This window comes from Epinephelus fuscoguttatus, linkage group LG11 (assembly GCF_011397635.1).
Source record: "Epinephelus fuscoguttatus linkage group LG11, E.fuscoguttatus.final_Chr_v1".
NCBI lineage: Eukaryota > Metazoa > Chordata > Actinopteri > Perciformes > Serranidae > Epinephelus > Epinephelus fuscoguttatus.
The window spans coordinates 1,628,864-1,642,610 of record NC_064762.1 but is presented as its reverse complement, the minus strand read 5'-3'; the positions used below and the strand labels follow the sequence as shown (position 1 = coordinate 1,642,610).

Sequence of the window (13,747 nt, the reverse complement as noted above, 5' to 3'; positions counted from 1 at the left end):
ATAATTGGTTGCCAACATAGCTGTCTTTAACAGGCTGCAGCATGCTCATTTTTTAAGCTAACATGAACGTAGTGGTATCTTGTGAAAGTAGACAACCAAAGGCATCCACTGGTAACCATGTTAACCATTCCTATGGCCCATCCAAGGTCCCAGCTGCTATGTTTAAGTTAAGCAGTTCCTCTGAGAAGCAAAGAGTCTTGTGATTTGATTGATGCAAACCATTTCAAGGTACGATCACAACAGCGCCTCCGTCAGACCAAAAATCAAAGCCTTGAGCTACGAATCTGACTGACCGCTGTTGCATCATTTTAAATGAGCAGACTGCATGTACTCCAAAGGTTGAACAACAGATTTAAAACAGGCTCAGCGTAACTTCAGTCACAAGACTTTCTTATCTCCTCTAGTTATCCAATCAAACTTTGCCACGATTCTCTATCAGCCAATCAGGATGCCACTGCAGAATTTAAAATCTGCTCTCTCTTCTGATGCTGTCAGCCGCCATTTTAGGCAGAACTGGTGCCCCCTCCTCCACCCCGTTAACCCTCAGAGTCCAGTACAGGCTCAACAAAGGCTCATTGCTCTACTCATCCAGATCATCAGCAATTCTCCATCTTCATCTCATCTCACCACCTCTACCACCACCAGCGTCTAGACCCCAGGGAAGAGGTTCCCTATTCGGCTATGGATTCATCACCCTCCTTAAATCATACCATCTCTACAGGGTCTAAAATCTTATGTGCACGTTAATAAATATCCTTTTTACTATGAAAAACGAGTCTCTCCTAATTGAATTTACATTGGGTCAGCCTTGGAAAGGCATTTTAGGCTAATTTTTCAGTAATGGTACAGTAAGAGGTTAATATGCAGCATGCTATGCCAGTTGACATAGTTTGTCGGGAAGGGGGCTAAATAACGCTATAAATTTAGGCTAACTTCTGGCAAGGGCACAACTGGCACATCAGATAATCAGTCATAGTGACTGTAAAGTAAAAAAAGAAAGTGTAAGCATCATATGATCCCTTAGCTTTACATGTTGACATAGTTTTCATATCGCCTATGTACTTTGCCAGCATAATGGAGTTATGGCTCTTGGTTTTGGTGTTTCACCCCAAGCTTTTCAGTGGCCCGATCTGGCCATCCATTCACACTCACATTCACACCTGCAGACAATTTAGAGTCACCACAAATTATTTAGATTGATGAAAAGCACTGCAGGTAAGAGGAAACATTTGTATTTTTGATTTTGGGGTGAACTGTCCCTTTAAGGTCGAGTATGGCAGCTGAGGACCAACACAAGGTCCTAATGAGTGCCCACATGTTCAGCTGTCCTGCTCTGCCCTCGGGCTGTTTTATTTCTCGCCAACTGAATCCCAACCATCTGAAGAAATAACGCTATTCCTTTGTCTCTCTGTCTCACAAACACTTTTAGCTTATTGCTCAAAACATGGGCCTCAACGTCTGTCTTACATTCTCTGCACCTCAGCCCAGCTTGTGTATTTTCATTGACTCAACTCCAGCATGTAAACACAGGAAATGACACGCATGCCAACATCTGCAACGTTTTTGCGTTGCCCCCCTTCCTCTGTGTTGGTGGAGACAGAGAAGCTGGGAAGTTGAACACAAACATGGTGCTGTGTGTGTGTGTGTGTGTGTGTGTGTGTGTGTGTGTGTGTGTGTGTTGATAACTCCAAACCTCTGGGCATTTCATGTATATCTCACACAAACACACAAGGAGAAACTCTCGCCACTGTCACAGCTGTGAGACACTTAACACACTTTCCCATGTTGCATTTGTTGCTGCAGGAATGTTGTGTTGTCCTCCTGCTCCCACACAGATGCATCCCAAGCTGGACTGTTTCGTCCTGGCTGAGCATCACCAGGCTTCTCCCTCTGTCATTCCTCAAACCCAGTCATCCCCTTATCGTCTGCGCCCTGCACACACAAGAAAGGCATGGCACGGTGCCCTGTTTCCCTCCATAAACACGCACACACATCTTCCCAGCCCGCATATAAAGCAATCTCTCTCTCTTTCTCACACACACACACACACACACACACACACACACACACTACGTGCACACGCACGCACGCCTCAGTGAAAGCCTCTCACATTCCCACAAGCGTACAAGCGCTTTGGAAGAATTGGATGGAGCCGCCGCGTCTCTCTCCGGCTCAGAGGAATAAAAACACGCTGTACTCGCCGGTTTACAACGTTTTTCTTAAAACGCAACAACTTGCTGCTGAGATTTCCCAACAACGAGTTACATCTTTTGTCTTCTCTTTGACGCAAAATCAAGTTTTTGGACGCGAATATCAGGAGCGAGTTTTACGCAGGAGGGACTTCACATCAGCGGCTTTTGTTGTCTGTTTCCCTCCAGTGGAACAAGGAATATTTTTTCCGCTGGGGGAATTTACAAGCAGAGTGTTTACGACTTTAAAGAGGCGGAATGTTTTTAAGGATTTTCCTTGAGTCGTAATTAGGAGCGTGTTTCGCCGCCGTCATTGTCCGGAGCGCGCAGTCTCTCCATTTGGCGGAAAACGTGTTCGGCGCTGAATAAAGTCAGGACACTTTGAAGAAAGCCCACTAACCCATTGAACTGCTGTTGTGTAAACCCTGCACGGGAGCTGAACTGCTTCCTGTCATCTGAATCTTCTCCGGCATGGCATTCAGTGGAAGTAGCCTTCAAAGTGGAAGATGGCTCTTTACTTTGCTCCAGGTTACAGCCTAATCCCCCCGCATGCCTAATGGCACAGTGACAGACACACACTCGGCTCTGTGCAAAGGTAAGACCTGAGCTGTGTCTCCAACTCTTAAACAGCTCCTCAGTCTGTCTCTTTATTTACATCCATATTTAATGACGTGTCGTTTAATATTTGATGAACAAGGAAGTTTATCATGAGGCATCAGCTCATCTATCAGCAGCGTTTTAATGTGACTGAAGGTGTTTTGAGACAGAGCAGCGTACTGTGTGTCTCCTGTGCATGTGTGTGAGTGTTTTATTTGTTGGTGATTTACTGGGGAGGGAACATCATGATCTGTTCATGGTGTCATGGTTGGGATGATCACTCCTCTGTGCCAGCCCACTGTCTCCTCATTATAATTAACTACTTGATAGCCTAACAAGACACCATATCAATATTCATGCATTAAAAGCAGGGTCAAAGGTCACAATTAAAGGATCAATGGTAATTTTCAATGTACACTCAACAGGATTTAAGACATGCAGTATAAAATATTCGCGTAACAAGAATACTTTGTGTTTTCTGATGCCAAAAAGCTTAAAAATACTGAAAACTGCATTGACTTCTACCATCTTGACAAAAAATCAAGACGTCTCTTTATTGTAAAGTCTCTTCTCTGTCGAGGATTTAAGTTTCCACATCACACTTGGGTACATCTCATACTGGAGAATGACTGGCTTCTAGTTGTGATGTCACAAACTCCTGCGTGTCTGACACTCAGATTTAAGGTGAGCGCAGAGACACGTGATGAATGTGTAAACAGCCTTTTCAAACCAAGTTCAGACCAAAGATTCGTGATGAGACAAAACTGTTTTAGAACGTTGCAGAGAAAAGTGTCAGCAGTGTGAACTGGCCGTCTGAGCTCGACTCAAGCCGGCTGATGATGTCACCTGACACTCAGCTGGTCAAGTCAAAATGGCTGCAGATGGCGTGTTAGCTTGCTGCATCAGGTGCTCCAACCCCGCCAAGCTCTCTGGTCTTACTGGTGTCGCACACTGGTTATTTACACTATTGTGACGTATTTATTATGAATACAGTCCATCTGATGCTCGTTTTGTTTGTTTCATCACTACTACAAATGCAGCTGTAGCCAGTATCTCACTATCACTATCCTCATTCATAAATTAAGAAGCTACAAATTATATTCAGCCACAAAATAAGTCTGAAAAGCTGCAAATCAGAACAAAGCACAGAGAGTCGTTGACTAGAGATGATACGCCGTCTCATGGTGGTCACTTCCTGTCAACGTTACAGATCAGAAGCACAGAGAGTCGTTGACTAGAGATGATACGCCGTCTCATGGCGGTCACTTCCTGTCGACGTTACAGATCAGAAGCACAGAGAGTCGTTGACTAGAGATGATACGCCGTCTCATGGCGGTCACTTCCTGTCAACGTCACAGATCAGAAGCACAGAGAGTTGTTGACTAGAGATGATACGCCGTCTCATGGTGGTCACTTCCTGTCAACGTTACAGATCAGAAGCACAGAGAGTCGTTGACTAGAGATGATACGCCGTCTCATGGTGGTCACTTCCTGTCAGCGTTACAGATCAGAAGCACAGAGAGTTGTTGACTAGAGATGATACGCCGTCTCATGGCGGTCACTTCCTGTCGACGTTACAGATCGGAAGCACAGAGAGTCGGTGACTAGAGATGATACGCCGTCTCATGGTGGTCACTTCCTGTCAGCGTTACAGATCAGAAGCACAGAGAGTCGTTGACTAGAGATGATACGCCGTCTCTTCTAGTTGCATTGGTGTGAGCTGGTAGGTTTTTAGAACGTTGCAGAACGGCACGTTGCAGGTAGCTGCACGTTTCAACTTGTCTCGTTGCGAATCTGGTCTGAACTGGGCTTCAGATCAAACAGTTCTGGGGACTCGCTCAATGGAACGGCCCGCTGGAGAGCTCACCCAAGGATATAAGGGTTTTTTTTCTGTTTGCATTCGCACAGCCAGTAGGAGCGCTGAGGTGATGTACTGTAGGCCAGGCAACGGTTAGCAAAGCATCCTCACCTTCGCTTCAACAAGTCAAAATCGCTTCTTTCACCTATGTGGTGTATATACTCAATGAAGCCTGGACGTCACTGTCGGATCATTTGTCCATGTTTTCTTCCTTTTTTTATTTAGAGGTGATGTATTTTGTGTCGTCTGTTGTTTACAAGGCTAACAGGTTTTGAAAAATGCCAGTTGCCGGTGCTGCATTGGCTGTGTTCAACCAGTCACCATTTGAGTCATTCATGGTTCCTCTTGTGCTGGGAGAGAACCTGCTCTAAAATAGGAGCTATAAAGTCCCTCAAAACAAGGTTCTAAGTACTACGATTGTTCCTAGTTCTTGCAGTATGGACACAACAAAAAGTGTGGTTTAGATCTATCTATCTAAAGTTACTCCAGTCTGAAAACACCTCTATTGTCACCCTCTGCACGTACTTCGTTCTGTAGAGTTAAGGTCAAACACTGAAGTGGACTAACAATAAGCAAAACACATTTTTTAAGTGGAGGGAGGCTTTAACCACAGATGCTCTGTCTCTGGTTTTATTATTCAGTGTGATTTACATGTCGGAGAATTAGGAGTAACTGTCACCTTGAGCGCTGTTTGAAGAACAGGGGTGAGTCACTGAGCCAATTGACCCTTTGTTAGACATCTTTCATTGCCAAACACTTTACGCAGAAATGCATCAGAGTTTAATTTGAGTTTCATTAAGAAGTCAGGCGACATATCAGCTAATCCTCCTTCACACATATCCAGTAACTGGATAATCCTGTTTATGCACCCCTCTGGGAGGTCAGCACTTCCTTCACTCCAAAGACTCCCACAGAGATGTGCAGACCCACAAACCACCACCTGATAATAATCCAGCAGACCCCCATCTGAGGAAGATATTCAGGTTTATCTGATTTAATATGTGACTCTTGTCTCCACTGAGAATGTTCTAAAGGACAAATTAAATAAGAACTGTTTATGGAAAATCAAATATTGCTGAAAATTAAATCACTGTCGAGAGTTGGCCTCCAGAATCCAAACATGGACTCCATAAAGGTCCCAAGACGCCAGTTTAGGCGCCGCCGCTGCAGAGCTGTTGGCAGGCATGTGACTGGCAAAGGACAAAATAACAGATAAAATACAGATCCCTCCCAGGCGCCTGTCAAACCTGCTTCATGCTTTTTGCCCTAGAAACACAGCTGTGCCGTTAGCTGGTGGCCACAGCTGCTTGCACTGTGTACCAACCATAGACTGAATGAAACAGTGGACCTTATTCTGTGACGTCACCCACTGGTTCGTGGACTTGCGTTATAAAGCCTCCAGTTTGGCATTTTTACTGTCGTCATCCTTCTGGTGCCAGAAATGACCATATTTTGATGAGTGGGTGGAGATTAACGTTAATGTTAGCTGCTAGCTTGGTAAACATGGTGCATTTACAGCTGAAACAGTGGACCTTATTCTGTGACGTCACCCACTGGTTCGTGGACTTGCGTTATAAAGCCTCCAGTTTGGCATTTTTACTGTCGTCATCCTTCTGGTGCCAGAAATGACCATATTTTGATGAGTGGGTGGAGATTAACGTTAATGTTAGCTGCTAGCTTGGTAAACATGGTGCATTTACAGCTACAGTTAACTGTGCTAATGTTAATGCTAATTTTTCGCTAGCCAAAAACAGGCTTCAAGCCATTAAAACAAAATGTACATACCAGAAGGCTGAACATCTGACTTCTTAGAGGGTCTTTTTACACAACCAAACATTGACAAGACTTCTTTAGGCAACCACACCGTGGTCATTATCTAACATGAACTGAAAACACAATGAAATAGCATTAGCGTTAGCAGTACCAATGGTGATGGCTAGGGCTCTACCTATAATCTACGAATCTGAGTTTACACCATGGTTATGTTATTATACCAGCCGGCATCACCTGTAACTCAAAGTGACCAGGCCCTTAAATATGCGTACATTTAAGCCTTAATAACAGTTAAACGGATGAGGTATAAAAATTCCCCCTCCGTACAGTTATCATGAATGTAGACATTAGCTATAGACACCAAAACTGTTGTTTGTACCAGGCTGTAAACATGTTTATTTCTGCTGTGAAGTTGGGCATTTTAACATGTGGGTCTAAAGGCCCTGACACACCAAGCCGACAGTCAGCCGTCGACCAAAGTTGGGCTGTCGGTGAGCGTCTGTCGCCCTAGTTTTTGCGGTGTGTTCTGCACCTTCGGCACTTTGACGTCGGCGGTTTTTCGGCCGATTGAGCATGTTGAGTCGGCGGTGGAGCTTGTCGGTGAGAGAGATCACTCTGATTGGCTGTTCAGGTTTTATTTCCTCGCCCCTGTAGCGAGTGAATCTGCCTGTAGTGAAACCGGGGCTAACCGGTGCTTCCTCCTCAGGCTCCACTTCACTCAGCTGCCCCACAGACCCGCTGCTTCTTCACACTTTAACCTGAATAACAAACCGGAGCTAGCTGGGAGCGGCTAGCGGAGCGTTAGCTGCAGCATGACCGGAGGGAAGCACAGCCAGTTAGCCTCCGCTAGTCTCTGAGAGGCTGACAGGATGTACCACTCTCTCACTCCGCTCTCTCTCACGCAGGCGCAGAACGTACGTGCTACTTGGCCGTCGGATGTAGTCCGTGTAGTGTGTTCAAATGCAACTGACACAGGGCGACGTGAGGCGACGTAGACGACACAACAGTTGGCTTTCGTCGCCGCTAGTTCTTTGATGTTGGTTTGGTGTGTCAGTACCTTATGAGGACTGACTTGCTTTTGGAGCCAGCCTCAAGTGGCCATTAGAGGAACTGCAGTTTTTGGCACTTCTGCATTGGCTTCATTTTGAAGGCCCACAGGCTGTCTCTTTGTACCGAGCCATTTACTTAGCTTGTAAAGTAACCTTACACCAAACAACACATACATAATTCTGCCACAAATCCCACTTAAGTGAGCTGATCGCCATTTGAATGTACAATTTTACTTTCAAGCAGTGCTAAACTGGAGGCTAGCTAGCTGGTGCTCATCCCACTTAATGGTGCCAACTATTTATTGCCGTTTACCAGCCTGTTGGCTCTTTGGATGCTGGTAACGTTGGAGTTGCATTTTAACTGACTGCAATTTAAACATTTTATTAGTTTACACCAAACAATGCACATGATTCCACTAAGCAGCAGTTTCCCCTTTTTAGAGTAAAATCCTGATTATGTTATTTATTTCTGTGTTCTTCTTCTCCCTCTTTGCGTTGTTTCCCTTCTTCTGGATTATTTCATCTTTGTATTGTTTTTTTCCCTTTGTTTTGTTGTTGTTGTTCTTTGTAAAGCTTCTTTGAGTATCCAGAAAAGGGCTATATAAATCAAATGTATTATTATAATTATTATTATAGCCCATAAAAAAATCTTTAGACACTGCACCCTTTAGAAATCCTAGCGATTTCATTGGGGTAACTCATAATGTCCACCCCCAAAACAATATTGTTTTTACAGATTGGCATGAGTCATGTGTGTCACAGTTTAAGGTCGGAAATCCTGTAATTTAAGATTAATCTTGAAAAATCACATCCTCGAGTTGGGGACATCTCGTACCTCAAGATGAGTGTGGGTGACTAAAACCCCGAGACTGAGGAGGCAGAATGAGTCATTTTGCTAGAATCAACAGGGGGATCACTCCAGCACACACACACACACACACACACACACACGTCTGGCATGAGCATCTGATGATTCAATTCGAACCTTAATTCAATCGAGTAGAGAGAATATATCGCAGGAGGCAATGACACTGATTCAGTGTGAAGGATGCGAGACTTTAAAAAAAACAAAAACACTATGTATCATCAAAATAATGAGGAAGAAAAAAAACAAACAAGATGGTGAAGAGGGTACAGGATTTGACACTCGAGTGCGTGCATCAGTAAATGTGCTGCCGAAAGGTCAACGGGAAAACACAAAGTGACATATTCTCCAGACAGATGACTCACCGGTGACCGCGAGTCTGTAGGAGTAAAGCAATGCAGAGACACACGCTCGCTATCTGTTTATCTTTTGCTCATTCTTGTTCCTCTGAAACAAATTACACTTTTTTCACTTTACTGAGGAGCAATCAAAGAAAATTGACTTCAAACACTTTCAAACCAAAAAAAAAAAACCAAATCAGATGGCAGTCTGCTTCTTTAAAGAGCTACAGGAAGGACAGAGGTTTCAGTCTGGATGTATCAGGCTCACACAGAGGTCTGATTACTCAGGAGCCAAACTCGGCCAGACCCAAACTTACAGGTATCAGATTTAGTTTCAGTCAATTTCGTGACTCAGTCCTAATAGTGCTGCAGCAGAAAACAAGATGTTGAACACTGTGAGCCAACTCAGTGCTGGGAAATGCGATAGCTGCGTGGTTAAAGTTTGTTTTAACAAGACATTTTCTCATGTTATATCACAAAAGCCCCAGCACAGGTGTTCTCACTTTGCCTGATTAGACCTCTTTCAGGACCTTGTGTGAGTGTGTTTGTGTGTGTTTGTGTGTGCGCTGATTGGACTTAACTTCCACTTACACACTTTCCTGTATGCAATGTCGCACTTGTTACAGTGTTATATTGTGATGTCATTTAACTCATATAACTCGCAGCATGATTTTCACCCACCTTCAGCTCGAGGAGAGAGAGCTAATGGCATGTTTATGTAATTGCTTTTATGGTTTCTAATTTGTTAATCGTGTTCAAGTCAACATTCAGGTTGTAATTAGGCTGGGATTTTTCTGATGCCAGAAAAAGTCGATACATATGGCTGCCTAATATCAGTGACAGGCCACCTGAACATAATGTAATCGACCAGAATGACTGAAAACATCTGTTCGTCTGTGCAGATTAAGGTTTCATGAACCCAGCATGAACATATGCTTGAGCCAAGTTTTCAGTCCCGAGTATTGACAAGTTTAGGACTCAAAGGGGAGGTTGTTTTCAACCTGGGCCCTACTTTCAGATCTGCTTTTGTCTAAATGAGTGATAGGATGTTCAATATGTGACATTTCTCCAGTATGAAGCTAGGGCTGACCTGCCTGCAGCCCGTGAGCGCGCGCTATATTAAATAATAGGGCACTCAGACAGCGTCAAACAACGTCAAAATACGTCCACTAAAAGTGCATTTTTTTCACACAGATAGGCTCGGATTGTTAGTATAATTATCTGACAACATGACGGAAAGGAGAAATGAACGTGTGTGTTTACCTTTAGCTGGATTCAGACATGTTCCTCTGCCTGTTGCTGCCTGTATGCCTGACCACTGCCTACCCCGCCAAGTCCTCTACGGCCAACTAAGGGGTGCAAAACGGGCTGCTGGCAGACAAAAAAGGCGCTATAAGAACTACACCAAAGACCTTCTTAAAGCGCACTATCATCAACCCCACGCAGCTTGAAACTCTGGCACTTGACCGATCAGCCTGGCGGGCCACCTGTGCCAGAGCAACCTCACACATACACAACAGCAATCAGCAGAGAAGGACAGAGAGACGTGCCCAGAGACACCAGAGGGCAGGCCACATTCCCCCTACGTCCGGGCTCCCCTGCCCTGAATGCGGACGGATGATTGGCTCTCGCATCGGCCTCGATAGCCACCTGAAGTGGCACAAGTGGCAACGTCGCTGAACCCCCCCCCCCCCACCCTGAAGCAAGCGCCATCATCGTACACAATGGACAGCTAAGAGACGTGTTCAAATAAATACGGGCGCTCATCAAACTCAAATGGCTCATCCAGATCCAGTTGGTCAGAATCAGGTAAAAATTCAGACATGTTTGTTGTTGCAAGTCAAAACACTCACTCAGAGAGTGAAAGTCTGCTCTGAAATATCACGTCTCGCGAGATTCTTCTTCTTCTCCTTTGGTGTTTTACTATACAGTCTATGGTGATTTACGGCAGTTGGTCTCGCGAGACTTGAATTGTTGCAGGAAGTTACCGCTGGAGCGAGCTTACAAACGCGACTGTTTGGAGTAGTCATTGCTGAATTTTTACCCGATTTTGACCAACTGGATCTGGATGAGCCAACTGAATTTGATGAGCGCCCGTATTTATTTGAACACGGACGTACACGGACGCAGAGCTCATTGAAACTGACGAGCGGACGAGGAGAGAGAGGGAGCAGCAACAGGCAGAGGAACATGTCTGAATCCAGCTAAAGGTAAACACACACGTTCATTTCTCCTTTCCGTTATGTTGTCAGATAATTATACTAACAATCCGAGCCTATCTGTGTGAAAAAAATGCACTTTTAGTGGACGCATTTTGACGTTGTTTGACGCTGTCTGAGTGCCCTATTATTTATAGGTTTCAGGCACGGTATGAGATCGCTGCTTGTTCTCGCAATATTTCGGCCGCGCTTTGGAAAGCAGAGCTAAATGGCAAACAAACATGGCAGCACACCAGTAAGGTAAGACAACACGTTTACATGTCATTTTCTATATGTTCTCTGACATTTATCCTAACGATATGAGGCGGTCTTTGTGGAAAAAAAGCTTGTTTAGTGGACTAACTTTGCACTTGAAGGTTGCCCGTTCACTTACGTTTTAACAGGTCTGACGCTACTATGCGCCCCGGCTGTATCTAGGCTAACGGCTAACATGCTAACTATTATTTTGATGTCACTAGTCACTTGAAACAAATTTAGGACGATAGGAGACAGGTTGAAATAAACAGAAATTTCCCTTTAATATAGCACGCGCTCACAGGCTGCAGGCAGGTCAGCCCTAGCTTCGTACTGGAGAAATGTCACATATTGAACATTCTATCACTCATTTAGACAAAAGTAGATCGGAAAATAGGGCCCAGGTTGAAAGCAACGTTAGTTCCCCTTTGAGTTTCCAAAACTTCAGGGTTAACTATAAAAACCAAGCTTTAAAAAAACCCTCCAAAGAACAAAGCATATGACATGCTGTAACCCAGTGGTACCCAACTGGTCCAGCCACGGATTCCAAATCTCTCCTTCGTCATTAGTTCAAGGTCCACACAGTTTAATACATTCGGCATCATACTTGTGTTTGGCCATATCATCGCGCCAATCTGATGTCTCTGTCAAGTAGCTGTCTGTTAGTCACTCACTGTACGGCAGAAATGGACCTACGACCCCCTTTTGGACCGCAACCCACCAGTTGGGAACCACCGCTGTAATCTATGGAGTGCAGGGAGTTCCTGCAGGCCTCCGGTCTCCAAACAATCCAAAAACCGAGAAAATTCTGGATGAACTGAAGTCACAGACAATCATGTTGTGAAACTGTAAAACTATATCAATACATCTGTCTACCAACTCTCACAGAACTCATGCAGTCTCATCCAGCTGCTGTATGCTCAGTACTTCCCCAACACACAGCCCTTTCCAACAGGGAACTGAACTTACAGTGAAACTTATCAATGCTCTCTTCAAAGCCAGACTCCATTGATAAAAACAGTAATTTTCCCTCACTGAACACAGGAGCTGCTGGTCTACCTCTGCCTCGTTCGGTCGGCTTGTTTGTGTTATAAATTGACTCTGGTGTTTTAAAGGCCTGGTTCAGATTCACCAAAGTCACGCAATGACACAAACAAACTACAGAAAGAGGCAGCAGTAGACCTGCAGCTCCTGTGTTCAGCGACGTAAATTTTTCTCAATGGAGTCTGGCTTTGAAGAGAGCACAGATCAATTTTCACTTTTAGGTCAGGGCTGTGTGTTTGGGAAGTACTGACCATACAACTGTATAAATGAGGCTTGGATTGTACTGCATGACTTTTGTGAGAGATTGTAAATGGATGTTTTGATATAGTTTTGTTAAACATGGGATGCTGTGACTTCAATCCATCAAGAACGTTGTCCGTTTTTAGATTCTTTGTTCACCAGAGGCATGTGAGAAAGGTTCTTCACAAACTCACCAGAACACTGGGAGAGTAATTAATGAAGTGAAGAACTCCATAAATCCAAAAACAGATGAACAAACACTGGCTGCCTGAAATAACATAAGCAGTTATGGACATCTGCTCACAATGATCCCAGTACGAAAACACTACCTGACAAACATTTGCCCACCACTGCAGACCCCTGGGTTCAATCCAAGATGGATGGATGATTCCTCCTCAAATGTTTCCAGGTGTCCTCACAGGTTTGGAGCAGGTCAAGTCTCATTTCCTTTCTGGATAAGAATCACACGTCAGGCCTCAACAGAGTAATGTCTCAAACTTGTGGCTGTAAATAACAACAACAAATCAGTTCCTGCTGTAAGGCACATCATGCGTGGTAATTCATGTCACAGCTTTGTGTCACATGTCATCTCATCTCTGTGTGATACCTCTCCTGTCACATACCGCCGGGTGAAGCAGAGAAACTGTCTTTGAAGGATCACACTGACAGACGTGTTTCATGTGGCGGCCCATTATAATTACACTTCCTGTTTACTTTAGGTTTGTTGTGACCAGTTTACAAAGCTGACATCACAAGCTTCAATATGACTTTCCATCCTCGTAAAGCTATTGATTTCAGTTCATATTCATTCCACAGCAGTGAGCAAAGGTGGCACGGTAGGCAGTGGTTCGCACTGACTCCTCACAGCAAGAGGGCTCCTGGTTCAAACCCCCCCATTGCAGGAGCCTTTCTTTGCAGGGCACCTTGGCTTCCTCCCACAGTCCAAAGACATGCAGGTTAACTGGTGGCTCTAAATTGTCCGTAGGTGTGAATGGTTGTCTGTCTCTATGTGTCAGCCCTGTGATAAGGCCCGTTTCCACTGAAGAAGTTCCCGGTACTATTTAGAGGGCAGGAACTTGACAGGAACGTCCTCTCGCTCCGCCCTCTCAACCGCCGTGTCTCCATCGAGAGAGCAGAGTCGGAGGAAGGTTCCTGTAAAGTTACCGGGCTCTGGATGTGACGTAATTGTTGTGCGACTATTTTGCCCGGGGTGACGCAGTAAAAAATGTAAAAATGGGTTAGGGTTAGGGCTATTTTGTCGCTTTCTGTTGACGTCACATCCCGCCTTGAGTATATCCAATCAGCACCAGGTAAACCCCAAGCCCCAGCCAGGAGTTT

At 44.7% G+C, this 13,747-nt stretch overlaps 2 protein-coding genes across 5 annotated transcripts in view; one reads left to right on the top strand and one right to left on the bottom strand.

Moving 5' to 3' along the window:
• The window catches only part of tmem244 (transmembrane protein 244), a 146,326-nt gene that overhangs the window by 21,039 nt on the left and 111,540 nt on the right, over positions 1 to 13,747 (bottom strand). For 2 of the 3 annotated variants that reach the window (XM_049589300.1, XM_049589302.1), the window contains exon 6: positions 12,739 to 12,860. The exons of the other annotated variant lie outside the window; for it this stretch is intronic. The gene's annotated coding sequence lies outside the window, so the exon portion shown is untranslated. The remainder of the gene's footprint in view (positions 1 to 12,738; positions 12,861 to 13,747) is intronic. 3 annotated transcript variants of the gene reach the window in all.
• The window catches only part of tmem200a (transmembrane protein 200A), a 93,248-nt gene continuing 81,485 nt past the window's right edge, over positions 1,985 to 13,747 (top strand). For both annotated transcript variants that reach the window (XR_007450294.1, XM_049589282.1), the window contains exon 1: positions 1,985 to 2,784. The gene's annotated coding sequence lies outside the window, so the exon portion shown is untranslated. The remainder of the gene's footprint in view (positions 2,785 to 13,747) is intronic.